The sequence below is a fragment of the Marmota marmota genome, unplaced genomic scaffold (assembly GCF_001458135.2).
Source record: "Marmota marmota marmota unplaced genomic scaffold, marMar, whole genome shotgun sequence".
Lineage (NCBI taxonomy): Eukaryota > Metazoa > Chordata > Mammalia > Rodentia > Sciuridae > Marmota > Marmota marmota.
In genome coordinates this window covers 47845783-47862735 of record NW_026000174.1, presented here as the reverse complement: position 1 = coordinate 47862735, position 16953 = coordinate 47845783, and positions in this window count along the sequence as shown.

The following is a 16953-nucleotide window of genomic DNA, read 5'->3' as shown; positions in this document are numbered from 1 at the left end:
AAACACACAGTCCCCCCCAATATTAACATTAGTATGGTACATATTTATAATCTGAGAACTGATATTCATGCATTCTTATCTACCCAGCAATGCTGCTTATATTAGGATTAACTGTTAAACGGATTTTGACAAATGTGTGATCTTAGGTATATGTTGCATTACCATAGAAAATACTTTCACCACCCTAAACATCCCCTGTGCTTCCCCCCTGACTCTCTCCCCCTCTCTCTTCAGAAATCCCTGACAGTTATATCATTTTACTGTATTTACAGATTTTTCTTTCCCAAAACATCATATACTTGGTGTCCTATGGTATATAGCCTCTTTAGATTGGTTTCTCTCACTTAACAAGTATTGGAGTTTCTTCGTGGATAGCTCACTTCTTTTTATCAATGAGTATATTCCATCAAACAGATATACCACTGCATATGAGTCAGATTGTCCAGGACCAATAGGAGATGTGTGTGTGTGGGTGTGCACTGAGACAGAGAGAGAGGGGGAGACAGAGAAAGAGACCGAGAGACTAAGTTTCATTTTTAGGAATTGGCTGCTGAGTTCGTGCAGATGGATTAATATGTCAAAGGTTGAGATGATGGAGACTCAAGGACAATTGCAGTTTGAATGTTGAAGTCTTCTGCTAGCAGAATTTCTTCTTCCTCCAGTAAGGTCAGAATTTTTCTATTAAGGCCTTCAACCAATTATACAAAGCCCATTCGTATTAAGGGGATTCATGTGTGGTTGTCAGAATCCAACAATTTAAATGTGAACATCATCTTTTAAAAAAATACCATTACAGAAACATCTAGAATAATGTTCGACAAAATATGTGGGTATTGTGGTCTAGCCAAATTGACACATAAATTAACCATCACACACTGTTTATCCATTCAACTGTGAAAGACCTTGGTTGCATCCAAATTTAGGAGATCATGAATAAAAATGATATAAACATTGGTGTGCATGTTTTGTGTTAATTTGTTACCAACTCTATTGGTTAAATACCTAGGAGAGTAGCTGCCAGATCATATGGTGAGAAAAACTCAGTATTCTTCCTCCTGTAAATATTTTTTAAGTCATGCACACCCACCTCATACATTTTATAGTTTCTTAACTGTTCACACATTTTTTATCCCTGCATATGAATCATGTATCATAATTTTCTGTTTATGTCTATATGTGTTCCGGGTACATAAACACCATTTTTGTTGTTTTGTTTGGAACGTGCTACACACAGTGATTGGCACTTTTTGAACACTTAGTACAAATTCATTGGGTTAATAATTAATTGAATAAACAATGAAAAGTATGGTCTCTTTGTTCATGTACTAATACAATTTCATCTATGTGATGTTGCTCTTGGTTAAAACAAACGTGTTTCAAAGACCAACTCAGATAATAAAAATCCTTTATACTCTTTCAACAGTTGTTCGCCCACTTAATGTTTTCAGGCTTGTTGTTGATCTTCTTTACATCCCTGTGTTAATCATGGGAATTCATTTTTCTCCCTCTGCCGATTGTCTTCTGCCACACATCTGCATTTAGTCAGGATTCAGTATTCCTCAAATATCATTTTATCTCTGTTAGCAAATTCCCAGCCTCCACTTTCCATCACTTGATTTAACACGCTCTGTGTTTATTTTTAACTATACATTGATTCCCATCTAAAAAAACACACTATCTTTTATATTCTGGCTTTTCCTGCATACTTCTGATTAGGAATATGCAAAGGTAATATTTATTTTAAATAAAATGGCTTAAAGTAGAGGAAAAAATAACCCATTATTTCACATTGAAACATGAAATTTTTATCTTCTTTTGATTGGTGGTTCATTTGGGAATTTATTTGAAGAAGTTTGTATGAAATTTACCATACACTAGAAAAGAGACTAAAATAAACGCTGAAAATGGTTTATTTCAGCATTTCCAAAACTTGTCATTTCAAAGAATTCCTAGGGGAGGCCTATTCTGTTCTGAGTGAGCTCTGTGGAGAAGAAACAGAAATTTCAGCATTTTTTTCTTGCTTTTGTCTTCAAAACAAATTCTCGTTTTTATCAATTGTTTAATTTTATACATATAGACATGTGGCAATGATAATAATATTCATAATAATAATCTATAATACTATTAACCCTACTGCAATGAAAGGGAATTGTCATTGTTTCTTATTCCATAAAACAGTATATCTCAGCAAACTTTGCCAAGCAACTAGTAATCTTTCTTTAAATTTCCAAAAATGACAGAATCTCCTGGAGTGATTATTACCCAAATTTCTGGCTCCTCGACCCAGAGAACCTAATTCAGAAAGAGCAGATACTGATTAGTAGCAATTATTCTTTCTAATACCAAGAGATCAGGAAGGGCAACAGATCTAAATCACTTTTATTATTTCTGTCAGTCATGAGAAAGAAAGAGAAAACTCCAAGACAATTTTCTGTATTTAGAAACAGTGTGACATATGAAGAGTTATAGGAATATTTATAGATAAACTTACGTAAACTCACATATATAGAACATTATCCCAAAGGGCACCCCTAAATGTACAAGTTATAATAATATTGCCAGGGCTGGGGATGTGGCTCATGCGATAGCGCGCTCGCCTGGCATGCATGTGGCCCGGGTTTGATCCTCAGGACCACATACAAAAAAAAAAAAAAGGACATTGTGTCCGCTGAAAACTAAAAAATAAATATTAAAAAATTCTCTCTCTCCCTCTCTTTGAAAAAAAGAATAATATTGCTATATTGATATATTAGTAATTTATGAATATAGTTAGATGTTTTAGTCAGATATATATAGACATAAGCACATGTATGTACTCATGTATTTATGTATTCAGAAATTTAATTAAATGACTCTAAAATTTACTCTATGTTTATCTCTGTGTATATGTATGGAGCATTATAACTTCATCATGTACTTATAAACTATTTTCTAAGCCATTCAGTATGACTGAAAGAATTATAATCAAAGTTTGAGATATGAAAACATCCACAATGATAAAATATAGGCATAGCACTATTGTATTTAATGGGTAAAATATTTGAGGGAAATACATTTTAGATACATGATATAATTTCAAATGCTTTCCCATATAGAATACTTCCTGAGGCAAAATAATTTTCAAAAATACTTTTAAAGTTTTGCATTAAAAGTTAACTTATAAAAAGTTGTAACAGAACCTTTAAAAATGTCTGTTTATAAACCTTGTTGATAACACTTTTTGAAAATATTTAAGCATACTCTTGAGACAATTATAGACCTTTTAAAAAAAATCAGGTGTAAGGGCAGCTGCTAATCAAAACTAACTTATTACCATATTTCCCAGAGGAGCTAAACCTCTTTTCAAAGAATGTGTTTTACATTGGACTTACCTAATGTACTCAAATTAATTTAAATTGCTTAGTCAGAACCAATGAACTTGTTTGAATAAACAACTGAGTGTGTTATTTTATTCTAATATTTAGATAGAAAGACTCAGTTTGGGGATTGTGAATGGAGCTCAGTGGGAGAGTATATGAAAGGCCCTGGATTCGATTCCCAGCACCCAGTAGATAAAACAACAAGAACAAGAACAAAATAAACTCAGTGTGTCACTGGCTATATCTGATACAGGTTATTGTATGACTTAAGCATGTAACATACATAAGACATATCATGTGGCTAAGAAAGAGTTTCAAATTGATCTGGAGACAAGAAAATTAGACAAAATCACATTAACTCATTTTAAGAGTACATGCTAATGAGATAGAAAACAATGATAGCTGGGAGAAGCCATCAAGAGGGACCTTTGATGACAAATCAATTTAATCCCTAGATGAATGACCCAGTTAAGAATGATTTCATCTGAATGAAAGAATTAGAGATACTGAGAAGATGGCCTGAGTAGAAAACATCAAAAATCTGTCTCTGCACTTAGCACTGGTAGAATCTGTCTGATACAGCTTTTTGCAATTATGAAGTTGTGATGTATTTCAGGCAATTTCAGTTTCTAACACAGTAATGTTCTTAATCCCCACCCCTCAGTCTCATGATACCAATTCTGCATGTGTTTCAGGAGCATGTTACAGAACACTTACACAACTGACATTTCAGTGGCTTGGGAGGCTGAGGCAGGAAAATCACAAGTTTGAGGCCAGCCTCAGGATCTTAACAAACCCATGTCTCAAAAAAATATATATATAAAGGAACAAAGTTAAATGTCAGTGGTACAGCATTCCTAGGTTTCATTTCTAGCATCACAAGGAAAAAAACTAAAGAAAATATCCAAGGTATGAGCACAAAAGGAAATTAAGTGCTTTACTACAAAATTTTAACACACACACACACACACACACACACAAATAAACAATGTAAGAAATGAAGGGTAAACGGGTGTAAGAAATATGCATAGAAAATATTTAACAAATCCAGAGATGTAAGTCCTCCTTATCAGTAATTATTTTAAATAGAAAGGATTAAACTATCCAAAAGATGGATATTAGCATACTAACCAAAAGATAGAGATTAGCATAATAGTAAAAAATAGAATCTAAGTATGTACTCTCTACAAGTGATTCATATTATGTCTAAAGTCACAAATGGGTTATAAGTAAAATACTAGCAAGCAAAAGAGGATAATGGCAGATATACCAATAGCAGACAAAATGAATTTTAAATAAAAAGGTTTTAAGACACAAAGAAGGACATTGCACATTAATAAAAGATTCAATGGAGCAGGAGATATAAAAGTTATAAACATCTATGTGTCTAACAACAGACCATTGAAATATAGGAAGCAAAAATTGAAAAGCATAGGTATGGATGCAGGAAAAATTAACACTTGTGTGTATTTAGTGGGAATGTAAAATATGAAGTTGCTATTTAAAGGCAGTATGCCAGTTCCTAAAACAATTAAGAATAGAGTTACTACATTGAGTTAGTTACTACATGGAGTTACTCCATTTTTGTTTACATAGACAAAAGCATTGAAACTTGGGTCTTGAAGACATATTTGTATACCTGTGTTCACAGCAGCATTATTTATGAGGGCTAAAATGTGGAAGCAACATTAGTGTTCATCAATGGATGAATGGATAAGCAAAACATTGCATATAGATACTACAGATTATGTTGCCCTTCAAAAGAAGGAAATTCTGATGAACACTAACATTATACTAGTGAAATAAGTCAGCCACAAAAAGACAGTGTATGGGTCTATTGATTTGAGTTCATTATAATAGCAAAATCACAGCAACAGAAAACAGAATGGTGACTCCAGACACTGTGGGTAGGGGTGGTGAGGTAATGAGGTATTGTTGCTCAATGGGTATAGAGTTTCAGTTTGTGAGATGAAAATAATTCAGGAAATAGATGGTGGTGATAATCATAGAAAAGCAAGAATTTTTGAACAATACACTTAAAAACGGTTGCAGTAGCATTTGAGTCTATTTATTTTACCACAGTAAACATGAAATAAAAAAGAATAAAGACAAAAAGTATTATTGTTTTAAGAATTCATGTGTGATACTGATTTTGATTAAGCTAATGGTTTCTTACCTGGATTGTGAAGCCAATTTAGGAGCAAAACTTTTAAATATTTTAAACATTATGCCAGCTTGGACTATACATCAAGGGATTTTGACAAAAGCATATTAGTGGAGTTTATATTTGTTTATTTATTTATTTTTTTAAAAATTTTTATTGTTGGTTGTTCAAAACATTACATAGTTCTTGATATATCATATTTCACACTTTGATTCAAGTGGGTTATGAACTCCCATTTTTACCCCGTATGCAGATTGCAGAATCACATCAGTTACACATCCACTGATTTACATATTGCCATACTAGTGTCTATTGTATTCAGATGCCTTTCCTATCCTCTACTATCCCCCCTTCCCTCCACTCCCCTCTCGTCTTCTCTCTCTACCCCATCTACTGTAATTCATTTCTCCCCCTTGTTTTTTTTCCCTTTCCCCTCACTTCCTCTTGTATGTAATTTTGTATAACCCTGAGGGTCTCCTTCCATTTCCATGCAATTTCCCTTCTCTCTCCCTTTCCCTCCCACCTCTCATCCCTGTTTAATGTTAATCTTCTTCTCATGCTCTTCCTCCCTACTCTGTTCTTAGTTACTCTCCTTATATCAAAGAAAACATTTGGCATTTGTTTTTTAGGGATTGGCTAGCTTCACTTAGCATAATCTGCTCTAATGCCATCCATTTACGTGCAAATTCTATGATTTTGTCATTTTTTAATGCAGAGTAATACTCCATTGTGTATAAATGCCACATTTTTTTATCCATTCGTCTATTGAAGGGCATCTAGGTTGGTTCCACAGTCTTGCTATTGTGAATTGTGCTGCTATGAACATCGATATAGCAGTGTCCCTGTAGTATGCTCTTTTTAGGTCTTTAGGGAATAGACCGAGAAGGGGAATAGCTGGGTCAAATGGTGGTTCCATTCCCAGCTTTCCAAGAAATCTCCATACTGCTTTCCAAATAGGCCGCACCAATTTGCAGTCCCACCAGCAATGTACAAGTGTACCCTTTTCCCCACATCCTCGCCAGCACGTGTTGTTGTTTGACTTCATAATGGCTGCCAATCTTACTGGAGTGAGATGGTATCTTAGGGTGGTTTTGATTTGCATTTCTCTGACTGCTAGAGATGGTGAGCATTTTTTCATGTACTTGTTGATTGATTGTATGTCCTCCTCTGAGAAGTGTCTGTTCAGGTTCTTGGCCCATTTGTTGATTGGGTTATTTGTTATCTTATTGTTTAATTTTTTGAGTTCTTTGTATACTCTGGATATTAGGGCTCTATCTGAAGTGTGAGGAGTAAAGATTTGTTCCCAGGATGTAGGCTCCCTATTTACCTCTCTTATTGTTTCTTTTGCTGAGAAAAAACTTTTTAGTTTGAGTAAGTCCCATTTGTTGATTCTAGTTATTAACTCTTGTGCTATGGGTGTCCTATTGAGGAATTTAGAGCCCGACCCTACAGTATGTAGATCGGAGCCAACTTTTTCTTCTATCAGATGCCGTGTCTCTGATTTGATAGGGATGATCTGTCTACCATGTTGGCAGGCTGCTGGGCCTGTTCTCCAGGTTGCAGGTCTGCCTACCTTGCAGGTGCAGGCGGTGGCTATGCCCTTCCTCCAATTGGGGTGATCTTTCAACTAGGCCGGAGTGCCGCCGGGCCCCTTCTCCGGGACGCGCGGTCTGCCTACCTTGTGGGCGGCAGCTGGGACCTTCCTCCAATTGGGGTGATGTGTCTACCACGCCGGTGGGCCGTTGGGCCTGCTCCACCAGTCGGTCGCAGGTCTGCCTACCTTGCAGGCCCTGGCGGTGGCTCTGCTCCACCCCTCCTCCAATTGGAGCAATGTGTCTACCACGCCAGTGGGCCGCTGGGCCTGCTCCGCTGGTCGGTTGCTGGTCTGCCCACCTTGCAGGCGCGGGAGGCGGCTCCTATATTTATTTATATATGGAGAAAGAGGCATGGGTATCCAAAGATGATGCTAAATATATATATGAAGAGAGTGACAGAGACTACGTTTTGGGGGTTAGCCCCAAAATGTAAGTCTCTTATCACTCTGGTTATAGTGAGGTGAAACTTATATACATATGCATTTGTGATAGTAGCATTACAAATATTGATAAATAGGGTGGATTTCACTTTAATTAATAGTCAAAATTGGGTTCTCAGTTGCTAAGATAGGAAGACATACTCTTAGGTTAGGTTACAATTTGTTTGCCCAGGGTACACTATGTACAGAAGCTACTTTAGGCCAAACTTATGAGACAAATGCAGAGAGGCTAGCTTAGCACAAATTAGTTTTAGTTCAAATAATGCACTTGCTTGATTTTCCCTGAAAATCAGATAAATATTGGCCTTTTATAAAGTGGTCCCTGAATGAATTGTGTATCAGTAAGTTTACTAATGCTATAGCTTCTCTATGACTAAGAATTGACCTATACCAGTTTTAAGTTAAAGTTTAAGAACACTATTATCTTATTATAGCTTGGTAATCTTAGTAAGTTCTTTTTAGGTATCAGTAGAAAAATTGGAGTTGGGGGGATCTAAGGCTTGTAGGGATAATAATTTTATCTGCTGCTTTTATATTTAGAAAACCAGTTTAGAATGTCTAGGTAATTATCAATCATAATTCCTAGTAGAGTACCTTGTGTACTTTTCTTTAGGGTAAATTCACTGAATATTGACACTATGTCATTCTAGAATGGCCAGTTGTCACGTTCAGAAAAGAGGTTTTAATTCCTAAAGTGGTAGAATCAGGCTGCAGAAGATGTCAAATACTTCAAAAACACGAAAAATATGAATTCCATTAAATATATTTGCTTTCCTTCTGAATATTAAGGCAAAATAAATATATGAATATCAGGCAGAAAATTATAGGCTTCGGGCTGGAAGAATACCTATGAAAATACTTATGGATACCAAATCCTCTCTTTTTATACCAGCTATACGAATTGCAAGTGTCGCTTTAGTACATAACAAAATATGGTCTCTTGGTCTTGGAAAACAAATATTTGTTAACGAATATGACAATCAAAGTAACAAAAATATTCCAAGGATTTTAAATAATTTTCACATATCATTTCAAAATCCTCTTTTGAATCCACTTCAACTAACAACTTGAGATGGATTGCATGTTGATACTATTTTTCTCTGATTTAAAAAGAAAAAAAAATGTGTTTCTACACCAGAGGGGGAAAAAAAATCAACTTTGACCTGCAAAAAATTCAAACCATAAATCTGCAAAAACCATGTGTCTATCTAGGGAGAAAATTATTTTTGGTAAACTAAAGAAATTGTATCACCTTTTTGACCAAATCAAATTTCTTCTCATATCATAAATTCTGTTTTCAACACCAGCAAAGTGAATTTTCTCATACCATATTTGAAGCTAAGCTCCTCTAGATTTCCCAGGTCCATTCAGATACTAAATGCTGTTTAATCTATTGCAATCTTACATCTATTGTCTGCATGTTTATTTTCTTTTCATCTCCTTTAGTCTACCTATCAGTTAAAATTTTCAGAAGCCTCCTATTCGACATAATATTCAAAAATTTTTATTATACTTCAAGTATGGGCCAAACTCTCTGTGAAAGATAAGAAACATGAAACACACTTATCTTGCCATTTTTCTCCTTACCTACATTAATTGTTCCCATTCCATAAACTCTATCAAGTAAGTAAATTCTACCAAGTTTTAATCATGAGACTTTCAATGTACAACAAACACAAACTTTTTATTTTGGCTTCCAAAACTTTGTCCAAAAAAATTCTAAAATACTGTATAACTTATCTCCCATTTCTTTATTTTAACACCCTTTTATACTGGTTTTAGTATACACTCCAATTTTTTCATTCATTTTTTTTCTCACCAGGATATAAATTTTTCCTACTCTTCATTGCTGAATATTCTATCTTTGTTTAAAATCTTCTCTCTAGGCATCTATTATTGATATCTATTTTATGATATTAATTTTCCCTGTTCTAAGGTCATTCTTGAAGTTTCTGGGCACTCTTTATTTATAGCAAGCAACATAAGCCTAACTCAAAATGATTTAAGTAAGAAATGAAATGTGTTGACACACAGTAATAAAATATCCAAGGGAAACCGGACCCAGAAATTTTAACATAGTCAACTAGGATTCAATTTCTTCTTTCCTTCTACATCTTCTTTTTCTTAATGTTGACTTCATTCTAATTAGTCTGTACTGTCTACATTGAATTCCCAGCAATTACAAGTTCATATGATCCTCAGAGCTAGGAAGTCTAGTGGAAGAGAAATTGTTGCTCCTAATATTTACAAAATATTATTGAATTAGTTTGAAAGATTTGGATATGGCTATAAGCTAAATTATTAATGAGTCAGTAAGAGACAAGTGAGGAGAAATAAATGTACTTATCAGACAAATCTAGAGGAAAAGGAGATTATGGTATTACTAGCTCAAATCAAAGGATGGGCAGGGGGTGGATGACTATATAAATCAGCTTTTACTGCCTGGTTTCCTTATGAAAAAATCATAAGCACGAGTCCCTCATAATCTACAATATTTAGTTTACATTGATAATGTTGATCTTGCTGCTGTTTCTTTCATTTTTTTTTTCTTGTCAGTATTAGGGATTGAACTCAGGGCCCCATGCATTCTAAGCATGTGCTCTAGATCTGCTTCTTTAAGCTAGCTCTGCTGCCCATGATTTTCATCCTCCTGGTAAGAATAGGCTAATACTTTTAGGTTCAAGATAGCAATTCTCACTTTTGAACATCATTTCCCTCTACTCTTTGTATTGCATTTAAGAGAATAACATAGATGGGCCAAAGGAGGCCAAATGGCAGAGGTGCAGAAGCAAGCTGCAGGAACATCATCCACATTCACTCTTGAGGACCTTCAAAGGCATGACTACAGTGAAGGGAAAGAACTGGGGCCAGGGACCCAATCTACCCCAGAAGAATAGCTCCTAGTAGAAAATACGATACTATTATTAAAATTAAGGGGAATGAATTCAGGGGGAAAAATACTCTATAGGGGTCATGTGATCTATATCATAATCAAATCCTTAACATGTTATAAGAACTGTGAATAGATAGACTATATCTTATTTAAATTTGAAAATTCTAAGGTTCCTAAAACAGTATCTAGATTAGAGTATTTATCCAGTTAATATTCACCTAGTATAAAATTTCCAATTCCTTTTGCAAAACTATATTCTAATGTTCCCCACAAAATAGTATTCCCAGATCACACTATTTTCCATGCTTGCATAGTTTGCCCAGAAGCATTTTCAGCATCAATTATCATGTTACCTCATTAAGAACAGATTTAATTAACAGGACTGTATTTTTCAAATTTAGGAATGGGGAGATATTTCCTGAAGGAAAACCACTGAATCCTTGTGGCTTTTCTCTACCTTGTAAAATGTGAATGAAGCTATAGCATGGCTATCTCAGCTCTAAGCATCGTGTCACAATCATGGTTAGAGGACTGTTACCAACTTGATCTTTAGTTATAGGGAAAAAATAGCTTCCCCCCAATTTACTTTCAGCAAATATCTGCCCAAATTTCAGTGAATAGTACTGTGCCAACTCCAAACTTAGCTGCAGAAGAGCCTGAGAATGAATATTCCTCTTATACATTCTATAGTGAAAGAACATGAGAAAAGTGTGTCAGGATATTAGTGATGTCTAATGTATTAGCAAACCAAAGTATGGTTTTTCTTGATGCTAGGAAGAGTTGTGTTAGACAATGGTACAAATTAAACTGTTATTATTAATACACTTTATAGTATGTTTTATTATATTCAATAATGCTCTATTTTTATTCAATAGGATAAACTCGGTATTCATGGAATGTCTATGAAATAAATATTGATTTTAGAGTAAAAACCTGAATAGCTTTGTGAGCTTGGAAAAGTCATGTAACTTCTTTTTGTCTCTTTCTTCATTACTACAATGAGAATTATGACATCTAAAATGAAAGGGTATTGTGGCTATTAAATGACATGATAAAACTCAAATGCATCATACAGCATTCAACATAACATTAATTCTCTGTTAATTATTAATTATTATTGTTTTAATGACAATTACAGAATATTATCCTATACACATGAGATCCTAAAAATGCATGGTTTCTGATTGTTAGCACTTTGCTTCTTTTTCCACAGTAATGACTTTTTAAGGCTTTTGCAGGTTTGGAAAAGCAGAAGCAATTTATAACATCTTCTTCTTTAATAAAAATCTCACATTAATATTTAAATGGTTTCTTGAATTACCCTGCTATACAAATTTAAAGATTCTGTTAGTTATCTTTAATTGAATAGATGTAACCTAGTTCTATTATGAAAGAGATTAAGCTAGCCAAAAGGAGGGAATTATCAAATGGTGGGGGAGGAGATTGCTATAGAGTTAAATTCTGAAAACTCACATGCTATATAATGATCAGAAAGGGATTTCCAACATATACCATTTTGATATTTTTCCTTAGAAAGTCATTGAAGACTATGTATGTAATGGGCCTAAAACTTCTCCACAAAGCTGTGGGTGGTTCAAGGGAGTTTGATATGGTATTCATAGTCAAGTTTGAGCCTGTACAGTGCTCTAAAGTTATGAAGCTATTCCATTTCAGACCTCATTTGACTTGCATGCAAAGTTGGGAAGTAGATAATAAACTTCTTTTCTTGTTAATGAGAAATATAAGGTTCAGAAAATTTGTATGAACTAATAAAGCTCACAAAGAGAGAGGAAGAGCTTCGACTCTCAGAGTTCAGTTCCCAAGTGTGAAGTGCCAAACACCAAGGGTTGAGTTACCCGGTCGTTGATCAGCGGGGCCACTTACAACACTAAGCCTATATATCCTTGTTGATAAAATAGGTATCATACCAGCACTGCCTGCCTGCCAAGCTTGTTGCACTAGACTGATAGTTGTTATAATAAAATATATTTATTTCCCAAAATGATGGTGGCTGGGAATTTCAAGATCAATGTGCCAAATTGCTTTCTTTCCTGGTGAGGGTCTGCTTCTGACATGCAGGAGGCTACCTTTTTACTGCTTCCTCATATGGTGGAGAGAAAGCACTCTCTCTCTCTCCCCCTTCTTCTCTTCTTATAAATCTTATAAAACTTCATCTAATTTTAATTACCTTACCAAAACCCTATGTCCAAAGATTGTCTTATTAGGGATTAAGGTTTTGACTTCTGGCTCTTAGTAGAACACAATTCATCATAGATAATCTGTCATGTGAAATACCACGTAAAAATTTTAGAGTAATGACTAGCACTTAAGAAACAGGCTTTAATATATTTGATATCATTGTCACTGTTATCCCTTGTTTATGGTCTATTACCATCTAAGTAGCATAAAGTGAGGTAAGGCAGAAATGACTGAATGTTTCCAATAAACCATATATTCTCAGTGTTAAAGCAACTCTCTGGTAGTAGACTGAACAACTTGGCAGACATCAAATTCTGTGGACTTATTGGAATGCTATTGCTCCAGAAAAGAAACAATGCACTAGATGATTCAAATTTATGGCAGCATTGTTTCTAAATATCAATTAGCACATGGCTTCCTCTCTTGGAGATTTCCATGTAATTTTTGTACGGTAACACCAGCTTGGTTATTAATAGAAAACTGAAATGTGCCTTACCTATCTCCCCTTCTTTGATCAGGTCTGATTCTCACTCTAGGGATCCTTTTCATTCATGTGGTTAACTGGAGTGAATCATTTTGTGGAACACCATCTAAAAGTTGAAATCACATTTGTTATTAAACAATAAGAAACACATATTTAAAATCTTGTTCAACCCAGGACTCTCTTAGGTATTTAAATTATAAAGATGGAATTATTAAAAATTCATTTTAGATCAAAAGGATGAAAACAGGTATGCTCAATGCAGTCTCAGAAGGCTATGATGAAAGGTGTGGGTGGATCTATTGTTTACAGATGAAATGACCAGCAGCCTTGTTTAAGCAAAACAAGGGTTTAGATTACAAGGATCACCAACTGGCTGCTCTTGGAAGAGTCAAGCAATAGATCAGATGCAATTTAAATAATTCACAGACATAAGCTCTTTTAACTCTTGTTTGCTACTGTGCTCTGTTGATGCTGAACATAAACTCATGTTTTACCTACAGTGTGAAAGAGACTGTGAATGATAATTCATATTCTAATCGTATCAGATTTACTGTTTGTAATTTTATACTATAAATGTAGAACAACACATCCTTCTGCCAGCAATGTCCCCCACTGAGCTCTTAGGCCACAGTACTACATCCCTACAACATGATCTTTTATGATGCCGATGGCACTGCTGTCTTCCAAAAATGACCACTGGCATAAAACATGGGAGAAGTCAGAGGAGCAATCTCATTTATACAATTTCTTTCTCATCATTTCTAGTAGGACTTGACAGTGATCTAGGAGAGCACACCATCATCACCTTGATCAGGCATAAGAATGTACATAGGGCTGGGGATGTGGCTCAAGCGGTAGCGCGCTCCCCTGGTATGCATGCGGCCTGGGTTCGATCCTCAGCACCACATACAAACAAAGATGTCGTGTCCGCCGAAAACTAAGAAATAAATATTAAAATTCTCTCTCTCTTAAAAAAAAAGAACATAGGTCTAAAAAGATCCTTGGTCCAAAAGGCAGTCTTGAAGATCCTTGGAACGGATAGATATGACTGTCTCACAGAATTTTCTCATGTATGACACAAGCCTGCCAAGGGATTGATTGTCCTGAATACAGAGGAAACAAGAAAGTGTGGCTCACTAGGCCACCCTTCTGTATCTTGGTATTCAAGTTGGCCTTGGAACAACTCTCCTAAACCCAAAACCTAGGGCTTCTCAGAACATTTTGTTAACATGACTTATGGCTAGGTCATCTTCTCCAAAGAAGACCCTGATTGGGAGAAACAGAGAACAGGGTCCATGCTGGTGCTGTCTCTGCACAGACAACACTGTCAGGCCCAGCTGGACCCAGGAACCAGAGAGTACTTAAACACTCTGAAGGAGGCATTCCAAGAGCAAACAGGGTATATGGCCAGAATGCACCTTGCCTGATCTAAAGGTGTTTTTGAGTCATCTTTTCCATTAAATAAACATCTCCTTCTGTATATCCTGTTTTCACATATTATTAATAGGTCATATAAACAAAGTGATGTCCCTAGAAAATTAAAGATTGAACCTTTGGGTAAAACAACATTAGGAATATTTATTTTAAGGAAGAATTCCCTAAGTCTGTTAGAGTAAATGTACTTTGCATTTCTGCAGAGGACAGATATTATATCCTCTGTGATTATATGCCACATGTCAGATTATTCAATGAACATGTCTAAATATTATTTAAATGAGGGAAAAAGGAATAAAAAGAACTCAGACTACTGGTGTTGTAGGTGATGAAGATCTCAAACTTGGGAATTATATAATCTAGATACAATCCTGACTCCAATCACAGTTGACATATGCAGATGAGTAAGTTACTGAAATTCTCCATGCCTCAGTTTCTTCATTATGAACATAAAAATCCAATTATCATGAGCAGTGCTATGAGAATTATGTATAACATATAAAACAATTATTTCAAAGACCAACTCACAGCACATGGTCAATACCTTATTCTGACCTCATTCCCCTTAAATAATGTTGTGAAGGTTATATGAGATGTATAAGGCATTTTGAACAGAGAGGCTGGCACACACAAAGTGCTCAAAAATGTAGTTTTCATTGCCCCCATCTCTTCTATATCCCCACTCAAGGTTTAAATGACTTTTACAAAGAGTCATATAGGTTCACACTCAACAACTTTACTTATTAGAAATTTCATTCCTGTTATTACTTCTTGTATTAGTTTTTGAAATCTAGGCTTTTTCTCATTTTAACTATCCTTGTTCTTAAATCTAGATTTTTTTTAGAACAACAACAATATCTTAGGCAAGTTGAAGATGATAGCTTATTTTTTATTAGATTTCAATTCCTAGTAAGTGCATCATTTTGTACACCAGTATATGTACCCTCTGAAAACCCCCAAAGAATTAAAATAGCAGATTTCCCAAGTGAGCAAAAGAACGTTCTAAACTACCCTGGCAGGCTGCAGCATTACACAGATATCATTTGGCTTTAGGAAAATGAAACGTTTTCACTTATTTTGCTAGTATTTACAGTACAGGAAAATTTCTTGTGTAAAATAAATTGGAAATTTTTATACTGTTTCTTTCTTTGTAAGGAACTTATTTTTTAAAGGATATCAACCTAATTTTACTTCCAACATCCATCTCTCTCCTTACAATGAATGAATTGATATAAATTAGAATGAATTTGAGCATTTACCCTTATCTCTGTGATGATTCTTCATATCTTATTATATTATTTTATTATTTCTTTTGGTACCAGGGATTGAACCCAAGGGTACTATGCCACTGAGACACACAACCCCTAGCCCTTTTTATTTTTTTAAATTTTCAGACAGGGTCTGGCTAAGTTGCTTAGGGCCTTGCTAAACTGCTGAGGCTGCCTTCAAACTTGTAATCCTTCTGCCTCAGTCTCCTAAATTGCTGATATTACAGGTATATGCCACCACGTCTAGCTCATATTTTATTTTTTAGAGTTAAAATTTCAGCATTTTAAAATAATTTTAAAAGATTAACTTAAATCTAATTCAATAAGCTTCATACATCTTTATTTTTCTATCCATATAATTCTATGGTACAAGATTGAAGGGAGTTCTTTTTTCTGTACAGTGGGGATTCAAAGCTGAATAATCAATTCATAGGTCAATAACTTGCTTTAGGTAAACCCTCATGTTGAATTTCAACTCATCGTTCCATCAGATAATTTCTTCCTATCATGATAATTTCTTCAAACAATTTTCAAACTGTCCTAATGATTTATTTTTCCAAATAACTCTGAGCATTGGAAGAGCCATGATATTGGTGATAGTATTCTTGGCAATTCTTAATTCTACTTCTATTAGAAATCTTCTGAGGGCAGTGGGAATAGAATTATTTAGTACATTTTGGGATAAAAATTTTATATGCTTTTTTTAAAAAAGAATATTGTCTATCATCCAATAATAATAAATTATATATTGGCATGAGAAGCATCCCATATTCCATGTATAGACAATATGAAATGAAGGTGCAGGTGCTAATAACATGTCTCACTCTACCTGACACCCTGTGCAATGAGAAAGCCCAGGTAGTTATTTTCAGGAGCTAACGCCCCCGCCCCCCCACCTACCTACCACCAAGAATCAGTCACAACCAGTTTCATTTGGTGCAAAAGAAAGTGATTAAGAGACAGCCTTTCTAACTGGAGTGAGATGGTATCTTAGGGTGGTTTTGATTTGCATTTCTCTGACTGCTAGAGATGGTGAGCATTTTTTCATGTACTTGTTGATTGATTGTATGTCCTCCTCTGAGAAGTGTCTGTTCAGGTCCTTGGCCCATTTGTTGAT